The sequence below is a fragment of the Pan troglodytes genome, chromosome 2 (genome assembly GCF_028858775.2).
Source record: "Pan troglodytes isolate AG18354 chromosome 2, NHGRI_mPanTro3-v2.0_pri, whole genome shotgun sequence".
Classification (NCBI taxonomy): Eukaryota; Metazoa; Chordata; class Mammalia; order Primates; family Hominidae; genus Pan; species Pan troglodytes.
Window position 1 is genome coordinate 65,173,994 of NC_086015.1, and position 13,518 is coordinate 65,187,511.

Sequence of the window (13,518 nt, forward strand, 5' to 3'; positions counted from 1 at the left end):
CTAGTATGTAGTCTGGCCTGTAAGCCAAATTTTATGTATAGTGTGACACTGAAGAAAAAAACGTTGTAATTATAGGTTATTCACACAGTTAATGCAATTAAATAGAAAAAGGTAGAAACATTAAGATATAGCCTTAGGTTCAAATATACTCTAGCCTCCATTTAATTAGTCAATTATAAGAAATTGTCCACTAACCTGTACAAGAATAAACCACAGGGAGTACATTTCTAAGATGACCTTTGGAACCCTAGTATCTGAAAATCTTACCATTTTATCTATTAGGATATAAATGAGTTATCTGGTGTAAATCACTGTCAAATTTGCATAAACAAATGGTGTGACTGACAGTCAGTAATAATTCAGTGACACCAATTTTTTCCCCAACATGAAAACACCCCAGATTACTCAGTCAGCCATGCCATGGCTAGATTTGCAAGGCACTATAAAGTTTCCAAAGTATTTGTCCACCATGTGATTTTGTTTGACATCCACAAGCCTACATTATTTCTTTTTCTTTTTCTTTTTTTTTTTTTTTTGAGACAGAGTCTCACTCTGTTGCCCAGGATGAAATGCAGCAGTGCGATCTTGGCTCACTGCAGCCTCTGCCTCCTTGTTCAAGCAATTCTCCTGTCTCAGCCTCCCAAGTAGCTGGGACTACAGACGTGTGCCACCATGCCTGGCTAATTTTTGTATTTTTAGTAGAGACGGGGTTTCACCATGTTGGCCAGAATGGTCTTGATCCCCTAACCTCGTTATCTGCCCACCTCGGCCTCCCGAAGTGCTGGGATTACAGGCATGAGCCACCATGCCCAGCCAAGCCTACATTATTTCTTAAACACAAGATCATTCCGAATTTCACAAACAATGTTGAGCAAAATATGCCACACACAAAGAAGCCCATACCGTATGATCCTATTTATTATATAAAATTAGTCCAGGCACAGTGACTCACATCTGTAATCCCAACACTTTGGTGACTAAGGTGAGAGGATTGCTTGAGGCAGGGGTTCAAGACCAGCCTGGGCAACATAATGAGACTCTGTCTCTTATAAAAAATGAAATTATCCAGGTATGGTGGTGCATACCTGTGGCCCTAGCTACTTGGGAGGCTAAGACGGGAGGATCACCTGAGCCCAGAAAGTCAAGGCTGCTGTGAGCTATAATTGTGCCACTGCACTCCAGTCTGGGTGACAGAGCAAGACCTTATCTCAAAAAAAAAAAAAAAAAACCACCCCAAAACACACACAAATTCAAAAACATGGTAAAACCAATCGCAGATGAGTCAAGATAGTGACAGCCTCAGCGGAAGCAAGCATGGTAGTGAGTGGAAGATGGCATGAGAGTGTCATGTTCTACCTCTTATTCTAGATGCTGGTTCCTTAGGCATGATGACTTTGGGAAAATTCATCAAGATGTACAACTTGGATTTACAAGTATACAAATCCTATAGCATGTTATGCTTCTATAGAAAATTGACATAAAACAACCATTCTCTCCCTTTCAGTTTGCTAACTAGACCAAGAAGAAAAGATACACTGAGAAAGAGGGTGGGCACTCTGAAAACACTGAGAAGTTTGACTTTACAAACTATTGAGCTACTGACAGTCTTGTTAAAACCTCTTAGCCTGCCTTTCCCTCACGGCATCAATTTATATAGCGATTCACTATATTAATTCTTGTAATGAAAGTGTGAGAAGATCTGTAGTCAATCATAATTGTGCCCTGCAAATTCCAGAAAATGTTTGCTGGGATGTAAGCCTCTGATGGCTGGCTCAGCAAGTGATTTAGAGCAATGTGGTGAACTTTCATAATAACAGCTCATTAACAATTGCGTTTAAAATGTAAACACTTGATACGTTTTTAGAAACACCAGTACTGATTAGGTTTATTTCACTTTATAGGAAGTCAGAAGATAATATGCTAAGTAGATTTTCCTTTCTTCCCTCTCAACGATAAATTAAATAATAGTAGGTTAGACCTAGTTTTGTTTTCAGTTTCCATGAATGAGAAATGTGAAGACCATGGGGGTTCCAACTCAGTCTCTCTTCTCCAGTTTTGTGTTTAGGAAGCATAGACTTGAAATGTATTTTGCATGTCTTCCAAGACTAAATACCGAGGTTATGTTTGTGCAGCTGTCTGAACAAAACTGATGCTACCTCAAAAAATAAGTTGATTCAGTCACAAAAAAGTACCAAGCAAAGTATTAATTGATTTAATTGCCCTGCTTTTATTTAAAGCTAGACAAGAACTATGGGGGAGGGACCTTATCATTGATGTTAACAGATATATATGTATATGCCCAGCACCTAGCCAAATTATAGAAAGAGCATGGGAACTGCTTAATGATTTGCTTTACCAGTCAATCTTTATGTGGAGTGGGGCACAGTTAATGATAGTTATCATTTTAGGCCTGAGTTCCTTTAAATTATCAATTTAATATTTTTATTAAGTATATGCATTTCAAGTACATTTATCTCCGTTGCTTTTTCAACTAAAAAATAAAGACAAGGAATTCAAATGTTTGGATTATTTTCCCTCACTCATACCAAATACAAGGAAAGTAAACATACTGAAGTTAAAGTAATATTCTTAGCTTGACAAATCACATACTGGGGACATGAGAAGCCTAAATTATCTGAAGGCAATTAATTGCTCTTTGTCAACGGAAAGAAGAATTTAGCTCTCAAACTGGATAAAATCCCAGCCAAGTAATGACCAATAACGGCAATAATAGTAACATTATATTTTTCCTGTCTCTTGATTATCAACAATCAAGAGGCTATAGCAAATAAATATACAAATATATACTGTGAAAACATCAATATTTGTATCTACAAGAAGGATGAAAAATTAACTTTGGGTAGTAATATCCCTCCACTGTATTTAGGAAAAGACAATACAACAGACCTTTAAGAATGGGTGTTCCTTCTGGTACTTGAAGGAAGCACACAAACAAATATATTATGGAACTGGTGGGGAAAAAAACAGTCATCCAGAATCACAGGGCTGAAGAGAGCCCAGGATGTCACCTGGCCTGTCATGTCCAGAATACTAACAAGTTTCATTTAATTCCAGCATCACAGGCTGCTCTTATATTCCCTGGGTTCCCTCTCCTGGCTCTGCCTAAAGACAGACCCAAAGACCAAAAAAATCTACCATGTAGTCCAAGTCATCTAATGCTAGCAAGCCCCTGAATCTTGCCACATAGGGCCCACTTATAATTGCAGTAACATGTCTCTTTCCTAGCCTAATTACTATTCTCAGAGAAAAATCTCTCTTTGTTTTGACAATTTTTCCTATCCCTTAGAAAAAATGGTTCAGGAATAGATTCTAGTATTATTTTTCATACATGAAATAAATATTCTATTTATTCTATTACATTTCTGTTCTATAAGTGTATGGTTAGATGATTGTTACTATTCTTTCTGGCTACTGGACATACCAAGTCTGGTTTAAATACTCTAACCAGAATCAGTCCATGCCAACATAAGCATTTAATGAGAAAGGATCCTGGGGCTACATGCTCCCTAGTCATGTGAAATTGGATACTCTGAAGGGGAAATAACTTTCTCTGAAGTGTAACCATTAGCTGAAAGAGAAAGCTTGGTGTGGTATGAGTCATGGGTAACATGGGTGAATCACAGTCTTGATGGGCAGGTGGCCATCTCTGAAGAGGATTTCAGAGATGCTCTCCCCACCTTGATCAATTAAATTCTTTTATTAGGATACAAAACATTGTATTCCACGGTTAAAGTATGAAATGCCTACATAACCAGATAAAATGACACAATTGTTCCAAAAGTTCAGTTATTTACATACTCCTTTCATGATTTGTATAATATCTATGAGCCAGTGTTCTATATTAATACAACATTTCTCTTTAAATCAACTCAATCTTGCCAGTCTAAATTAACTTTTTGAAGAAGACAATTTTATATCCCCACTGTAAATATCCAACGTCACTGGTATACATATTGTATATAGCCAGTATCACTTGCCATAAATAGAAGGAAACTGAAAAGATTTCATGTGACTAACCAAAAATGTATTCATTCATCTCATCTCATGTACCACATGGAATACTGTAACAAACTGGTTTAAATTCATACTAGAGAGTAAATGAATGATAGAATTCTCAACACCCCTCCATCCTGTCCTATTAATGAGATTAAAGGTTGAGGGACCACCAAAAGAGGTAGGCAGGGCCCTGAGAACCTGAAGGAGCATGTATTCAGGATAGGGGGTGTGGGGGGTGGGGTTGGATGTCACAAGCTATGAGAAGTAAGGGTACAAAAGAGCAGACAGTAGCCCACTTCATGATTATTTATATCTGGGGCTGTCCCTGAATGTGTCATAGAGGAAGTCCTCTGTACTGTTTGATTTGAAGGCCCTCCTACTTCTATGCACCATCTCTTTTAGACATCCGCATCTGAGCTCACAAATTATCCATCACAAAGAAATCACATGCTGTTAATAGGTCTCTTCATTGTGGCTGACAGTGCAAAACAAATGCCAGTCCCTGTGCTGAGATACAGATTTCTGGAATACTAACTGGGATTCCCAATGTGGGGAGACACAGTACGTACAGGTCACTCCAAGGACTCCTGGAACATGCTCCTGAATTCTGTTGCTTCTTGCCATACTTGCCACAGAGTGCCGTTATGTTCTAGCTCTCTCTGGGTATCCTTCTCTCCAATCAGATTCTCAATTCTCTCATCATCTTTCTATTGCTCTTAACACCTAGCTCTCACCAAAACAAGTGCCCAATTTATAGAAAAAGCGAGTAAGTGACTCTGAATGAATCAACCACAAGTGAATGAATGAATGAATGAATGAATGAATACAGATCAGCTTTGCAGAAAGAAGCACCTGCTTACCTAAGGTATATCCTCAAATTATCCCAACCTCATCTAAAGTTATCAGGGAACACAGCACAAATCCATTAGCATCCTACTGCCTTTTCAGAGAAATGACAGGTTCTTCTCCCCTTGCCTGATCAAAAGATTTGCTGCACTCTCTCTCTTAAAATGCCTCCTTGTTACAAACTGTGCAATCTTGGTCAACTTACCTAACCTCTCTGAACATCTGTTCCCTTACTTGTTAAATATTGAAGAACAATATCTGCCCCATGAATTGTGATAAAGATTAAATGAGAGATTTCAAGAAAAGTGACTGTAGTACATCAAAAGCCAAAAAGCCAGCTACATTTTTGGACCAGATCACAATGCCATGATAAATATCAATGGAATAATGGTCCACAATGTCACACCACATGCTTTCATTCTGCTGTCCTCATGACTTCCCTGTTTGCCAGCATCAGGGTTTTTCATGTTTACAAAGAAAATGGAGCAGGTTAGCAGGTCTCAGTGGCATTAATGGGCAAAGCATCATGGGCAACTGTTGTTCATAAATGCTCCTTCTCAAATGTATCCTGGGTTGATGATGACCACAATTCATTTCCATTTTGAAGGGCCCTCCATTTTTTACTTCTTTCTCAGTCTGAATCTCCTGTACTTGTAATACTGACAGAGCTTCCCTCGTTTCTAAATCAGAAAGATGAGCACGTGCAGCCACAGGAAGAGAAATCTGGGACCTGATGCCTATAATATTTTTCAGACAGAGAATATTCCCCCAGTGTCTCTACCCAGGAGATAGTAAACTACTCTGACATTTCAGCTGTTGCCCCTGCAAGCAGATTCACACACCTCTCGGCCAACATCCCCTTTGGGCAGGCATCTACTCATGTTTACAGTTATTCATTATGACTGGCTATACACAGACAGTGCCTCTGGTGTCAAACTGAATGGCCCCTTAGACCCCCATTCCAAGACAGCCAGAAGATACAGACATATATTAAATAAGACACAGGGAGGAAAACTGCACTGACTTCCTTGAGATGGGGAGGCTGAAGCCAACCAAAGCTGACCTGCTAGAGAGTCCTCCAGAGCTCCAGTGTGGGATGACTCACAGCAAGGAGAACGCGATCAAAATTTTTGAGGTGCTTCAGGGTCAGAAAGTTTTCCAGAACAGCTTCTGCGGATGTCTGTGAACAAATATGCCAGCAAGGAAAAAGATCAACTATTTTGCAGGGGAATCATCCTGAACCAGAAGGGCCAGCATGCATTCTAAGTGCCAGGGCAAGTTCCCAACCCTCTGAGCTAGCGCACATCTATTGTGATTCCACACATCTCTCCGTGGAATAATCTGTCCAAGAACACACAAGCGGAGAAGTGCCCTTCTCCATCTACAATCATCTAAATGTAGAGTCATGAGAGAAGGTGAGAGGCAGTGACTTCAAGAGGTGGCCTCTAGACCTCAGAATCCACTCTAATGAACACCCTGTGTTTAAACAAGGGATCTCACATTTCCTCAAAAGGCAGTTAGACACATTCACATACTTAGGAGTGAATCTAAGAACTCTAGAAAGAACAGCACATTTCCCTACTGACACAGTTGTATTGAAAAATCAATCTGTGGCTCTAAGGGAAATGAGAAAACACAACTGGTGATTTCTAGCATGGCATCCAATCTTCATTTTTGTGATCCCTCAATTCTCAGTTCAAGTATAAACAGACTTTTTTCCCCCCCGAAGTAGGAAAAGGATTAAGTAGGCAGGACATTTTCTAAGTTCTGTGTAGCATATGTTCATAAGCTTTCCTTTTGTAGCATTTATGGATTCATTCTGGAGTAGGGTTAAGCCGGAGCAAAGCAATTTGGCATGCTTGCAATTTGCTTTATCAGGAGAAGCAAGCACAGACTGCAGAGGCCACCTCGACCTGAGCAGCAAAGAAGCTTCCCAGAACCCTGAGGGAGACACTGATTATTTTCCTTACAGGGATGCTCAAGCTGAGCCATCCTCCTTGCAAAATAGTCAATGAGCTTCATTCAAATTATCCTCAGGAAAGCAGTAGCCAAGCAGACACAAGTGATCATTATCATACGAACTTAATTTCTGACCAAATTCCACAATCACACTGCTCTTCCTGAAGTCAGTCAGGCAGTATCTATACTGCTACACAAACCTCAGGGTCAGCATTCCAATCCATCCCAGCCTAAGGATCCCATTCAGCAGCAGAGGTGCTTTTCAAATCTGTACATCCACTTTGGTACCTTCTATCCACATGACAGAACACACTGCAGCAGGAGATGAGGATGCAGTAGGATAATTCTTAATGTTCACAATATAATGTTGAATGGAAAAAGCAGTATGTGCCATTTTCTTAAAAAACATGCCCACATAAAGAACTAACTGGGAAAAAAACACCCAGAAATGTCACTTGGAGTCATCTCTGGGCTGTAGGATTATACACAATTTCTATTTTCTTCTCTTAGCTGAACTGGTTTCCAAATATTCTAAAATGCAAATGCATTACTTTTATAATAGTAATAAAGTAATTCTAAAGGGATTTAAATATATAGACTGTGATTCTCAAAATGCAGGAGTTAAAGAAAAAAATAAAGACATAGACTGAACCTTACAAAAAAGATTTTTATCCACAAAACAAAGAAGCATTTTCATTAAAACAATATAATTAACCTGCACCATTAGGAAAGAACTACATCATATTTCACATTCAATTTTGTTATTATCACCGTCACTACTTCTTAAGCATCTGCTGTACACAATGCCCTGTAGCGGGTATAAGTACTCAAAAATAAACCAGGTGGTAACTAAGTTATTTACATCACTGGGACTCTTCCAGTGTTATTAAAGTTGAAGAACTTGAAAAGCAGCATTTATTAATAACAGGGGCATTAATCCAGCTGCCTGCCCTGTACTCCACTTACCCAGAGAGTCTCTCCCAGTCCCGCCAAGCAAGATTAAGTAGAATTAAGACGGCAGCTAACCAGGTAGACCTTGTGCCCTGGGCCACAGGTGACTCCGGCAAGGGTGGGCACCTGACCTACATCAAACCATTCAGATTCTTTCCCCCAGGAAGGAGGAATACAGTTAGTCTCTATCATCCCCTTGAATGAGGCACAGGGAGTTGCACGGGTAGCCATAGCTGGCTGGATATGCAAAGAAGCCAGTCTGCAGACAGAAGAGGTGAGAGGCTATGAGGATCCTGAGACAGTCTCCTGCTCTTTAGGATGGGATGCTGAGAGATATGTTTGTCCATTTACCCATCCCACTCCGGTTAGTTTTTGAGGGTCAACCACTTCCTGGCCTAAGGCTTCAGGAAGCTCACCATCTAACCTTTTGTCAAATGAGTAAGCTATCCTGTGGCCTTGTAGAAGCCTCACCTTTCATCGTTTTTGTCGCTGTTTCTTTTGTATTGGTTCTTGAAAACAAATTATCTCTAAGACATAGTTGCAAGATTCAGAACTCTGAACTCTCTTCACCCACTCATTACAAGCTGAATCCCTCCTCCTGTCCTTCTTTTCAGATCTTAACTTAAACGTCATTAACTCTGACCACTCCAAATGAGGAGGCCTGCTATGTTTTGCCTCTTGATGTTTCCTAAATAAGATTTACATAACTTTTAATTGTATATGCTTTGTTGGTTTACTAGTTCTGATCTGTCTCCTTCCCTAGGGCATAAAATAATCTGCCTGACCCATGTTCCTTGTACCTCACACAGCACATTCCTAGCATATTACAGGAGATCGGTAGTATTGAATGCATCAGTCAGTCATGTAGGTGAGTGCATATTCATTCACTCAATATACAAATAATCATTGAGCACTTGAAATCTGCAAGGCTTAGTCATTTCTTGATAAGGAACTACGGAACTAATGATTCAAAAAGGAGATTAGGTACATATGCAAAGACAAGAACATAGACACAGCAGACACTGCTGAGGGCCTGTCACACAGAAATCTCCCTCTTTGACAAAGAAGGCCATTACACCATGGTAAAGGGATGAATTCAACAAGAAGAGCTAACTATCCTAAATATATATGCACCCAATACAGGAGCACCCAGATTCATAAAGCAAGCCCTTAGAGACCTATAAAGAGATTTAGACTCCCACACAATAATAATGGGAGACTTTAACAACCCACTGTCAACATTAGACAGATCAACGAGACAGAAAGTTAACAAGGATATCCAGGAATTGAACTCAGCTCTGCACCAAGTGGACCTAATAGTCATCTACAGAACTCTGCATCCCAAATCAACAGAATATACATTCTTTTCAGAACCACACCACACCTATTCCAAAATTGACCACATAGTTGGAAGTAAAGCTCTTCTCAGCAAATGTAAAAGAATAGAAATTAGAAGAAACTGTCTCTCAGACCACAGTGCAATCAAACTAGAACTCAGGATTAAGAAACTCACTTAAAACCGCTCAACTACATGGAAACTGAACAACCTGCTCCTGAATGACTGCTGAGTACATCACGAAATGAAGGGAGAAATAAAGATGTTCTTTGAAACCAATGAGAACAAAGACACAACATACCAGAATCTCTGGGACACATTCAAAGCAGTGTGTAGAGGGAAATTTATAGCACTAAATGCCTACAAGACAAAGCAGAAAAGATCTAAAATTGACACCCTAACATCACAATTTAAAGAACTATAGGAGCAAGAGTAAACACATTCAAAAGCTAGCAGAAGGCAAGAAATAACTAAGATCAGAGCAGAACTGAAGGAAACAGAGACACAAAAAACCCTTCGAAAAATTAATGAATCCAGGAGCTGGTTTTTTGAAAAGATCAACAAAATTGATAGACCGCTAGCAAGACTAATAAAGAAGAAAAGAGAGAAGAATCAAATAGATGCAGTAAAAAATGATAAAGGGGATATCACCACCGATCCCACGGAAATACAAATTACCATCAGAGAATACTATAAACACCTCTATGCAAATAAACTAGAAAATCTAGAAGAAATGGATAAATTCCTCGACACATACAACCTCCCAAGACTAAACCAGAAAGAAGTTGAATCTCTGAATAGACCAATAACAGGCTCTGAAATTGAGGCAATAATTCATAGCTTACCAACCAAAAAAAGTCCAGGACCAGAGGGATTCACAGCTGAATTCTACCAGAGGTATAAGGAGGAGCTATTACCAGTCCTTCTGAAACTATTCCAATCAATAGAAAAAGAGGGAATCCTCCCTAACTCATTTTATGAGGCCAGCATCATCCTGATACCAAAGCTGGGCAGAGACACAACAAAAAAAGAGAATTTTAGACCAATATCCTTGATGAACATTGATGCAACAATCCTCAATAAAATACTGGCAAACCGAATCCAGCAGCACATCAAAAAGCTTATCCACCATGATCAAGTGGGCTTCATCCCTGGGATGCAAGGCTGGTTCAATACACTCAAATCAATAAATGTAATCCAGCATATAAACAGAACCAAAGACAAAAACCACAAGATTATCTCAATAGATGCAGAAAAGGCCTCTGACAAAATTCAACAACCCCTCATGCTAAAAACTCTCAATAAATTAGGTATTGATGGGACGTATCTCAAAATAATAAGAGCTATCTATGACAAGCCTACAGCCAATATCATTCTGAATGGGCAAAAACTGGAAGCATTCCCTTTGAAAACTGGCCCAAGACAGGGATGCCCTCTCTCACCACTCCTATTCAACATAGTGTTGGAAGTTCTGGCCAGGGCGATCAGGCAGGAGAAGGAAATAAAGGGTATTGAATTAGGAAAACAGGAAGTCAAACTGTCCCTGTTTGTTGATGACATGATTGTATATCTAGAAAACCCCATCATCTCAGCCCAAAATCTCCTTAAGCTGATAGGTAACTTCAGCTAAGTCTCAGGATACAAAATCAACGTGCAAAAATCACAAGCATTCTTATACAACAATAACAGACAAACAGAGAGCCTAATCATGAGTGAACTCCCATTCACAATTGCTTCAAAGAGAATAAAATGCCTAGGAATCCAACTTACAAGGGATGGGAAGGACCTCTTCAAGGAGAACTACAAACCACTGCTCAGTGAAATAAAAGAGGATACAAACAAATGGAAGAACATTCCATGCTCATGGGTAGGAAGAATCAATATGGTGAAAATGGCCATACTGCCCAAGGTAATTTGTAGATTCAATGCCATCCCCATCAAGCTACCAATGACTTTCTTCACAGAATTGGAATAAACTACTTTAAAGTTCATACGGAACCAAAAACGAGCCCGCATCGCCAAGTCAATCCTAAGCCAAAAGAGCAAAGCGGGAGGCATCACGCTACCTGACTTCAAACTATACTACAAGGCTACAGTAAGCAAAACAGCATGGTACTGGTACCAAAACAGAGATATAGATCAATGGAACAGAACAGAGCCCTCAGAAATAATGCCGCATATCTACAACTATCTGATCTTTGACAAACCTGAGAAAAACAAGCAATGGGGAAAGGATTCCCTATTTAATAAATGGTGCTGGGAAAACTGGCTAGCCATATGTAGAAAGCTGAAACTGGATCCCTTCCTTACACCTTATACAAAAGTTAATTCAAGATGGATTAAAGACTTAAATGTTAGACCTAAAACCATCAAAACCCTAGAAGAAAACCTAGGCAATACCATTCAGGACATAGGCATGGGCAAGGACTTCATGTCTAAAACACCAAAAGCAATGGCAACAAAAGCCAAAATTGACAAATGGGATCTAATTAAACTAAAGAGCTTCTGCACAGCAAAAGAAACTACCATCAGAGTGAACAGGCAACCTACAGAATCGGAGAAAATTTTTGCAATCTACTCATCTGACAAAGGGCTAATATGCCAAATCTACAATGAACTCAAACAAATTTACAAGAAAAAAACAACCCCATCAACAAGTGGGTGAAGGATATGAACAGACACTTCTCAAAAGAAGACATTTATGCAGCCAAAAGACACATGAAAAAATGCTCATCATCACTGGCCATCAGAGACATGCAAATCAAAACCACAATGAGATACCATCTCACACCAGGTAGAATGGCGATCATTAAAAAGTCAGGAAACAACAGGTGCTGGAGAGGATGTGGAGAAATAGGAACACTTTTACATTGTTGGTGGGACTGTAAACTAGTTCAACCATTGTGGAAGTCAGTGTGGCGATTCCTCAGGGATCTAGAACTAGAATTACCATTTGACCCAGCCATCTCATTACTGGGTATATACCAAAAGGATTATAAATCATGCTGCTATAAAGACACATGCACACATGTTTATTGTGGCACTATTCACAATAGCAAAGACTTGGAACCGACCCAAATGCCCAACAATGATAGACTGGATTAAGAAAATGTGGCACATATACACCATGGAATACTATGCAGCCATAAAAAATGATGAGTTCATGTCCTTTGTAGGGACATGGATGAAGCTGGAAACCATCATTCTCGGCAAACTATCACAAGGACAAAACACCAAACACCGCATGTTCTCACTTATAGCTGGGAATCGAACAATGAGAACACATGGACACAGGAAGGGGAACATCACCCACTGGGGCTTGTGGGGTGGGGGGAGGGAAGAGGGATAGCATTAGGAGATACACCTAATGCTAAATGACGAGTTAATGGGGGCAGCACACCAACATGGCACATGTATACATATGTAACAAACCTGCACGTTGTGCACATGTACCCTAAAACTTAAAGTATAATAAAAAAAATAAAATAAAATAAAAAAAGAAATTTCCTTCTTTCACCTCACAGGTAAAGCCCTGTGCTGGTTAATTTTCTGTGTCTACTCAACTGGGCCATGGGGTGCCCAAACTAAATATTATTTCTGGATGTGTCTGTGAGGGTGTTTCTGGGTGAGATTAGCATTTAAACAGAAGGCCATCACCCAGTTTGTTGAACAGAAGAAAAGGAGGAGAATGGAGAAATTTGCCCTGTTTCTGCTTCACTGTGTGAGCTGGGATACATGATCTCATCTTTGCCTGCCCTCAGACTGGGATTATGCCATTGGCTCCCTTGGTTCTCAGGTCTTAGGACTTGGACTGAATTACACCACCGGCTTTCCTGGGTCTCCAGCTTGCAGACAGCACATCATGGAACTTCTCAGCTTCCAGAATCACATAAGCCAATACCTCACAATAAGTAAATAAACCAATAAATAACCTTTTGGTTCTGTTTCTCTGAAGAATCCTCACTAGTATAAGCCCCAGTTTTATTAGGGTGGCCTCCCTCCATAAAGCTATGTACTCAAGGGAAGGTGAGATTATCCCAGAAAAGAGATAAAACCTGATTAGTTTAAAACAGGGAAAGGGTTAACAGCTGCTCTGATATCCCTTTAGCTCCGAGGGCAACTGGGCAGACCCAGAGCAGCCAGAGACCCCACACCCATGCCCTACACACACACATCAGCCACTCCAGCTGTGAGCAGCCTCTTCTGATTGCTTAACATGCCGGCCAAATTGTATTTTCTATGTGCACCATAACAAGAACAAAGTTGGGAAGCACCAATCTAAGCCACCAGGGATGAGTCCCATCCCGCGTGCCAGTGTCTGATTTAGGAAGGAGCATGGGACTGCAATCAACTAAATGAGACTTAAGGGGAAGTCAGCTCAGGGGTTACAGGAACAGTTCCTTGCTTTT

At 40.0% G+C, this 13,518-nt stretch overlaps 1 protein-coding gene across 9 annotated transcripts in view; it reads right to left on the reverse strand.

The window, feature by feature from the left end:
- Window positions 1–13,518, reverse strand: part of FHIT (fragile histidine triad diadenosine triphosphatase) — a 1,502,083-nt gene that overhangs the window by 1,427,837 nt on the left and 60,728 nt on the right. For 4 of the 9 annotated variants that reach the window (XM_063805998.1, XM_063805997.1, XM_054682040.1 and 1 more), the window contains one exon: window positions 5,927–6,043. The exons of the other annotated variants lie outside the window; for them this stretch is intronic. The gene's annotated coding sequence lies outside the window, so the exon portion shown is untranslated. The remainder of the gene's footprint in view (window positions 1–5,926; window positions 6,044–13,518) is intronic. 9 annotated transcript variants of the gene reach the window in all.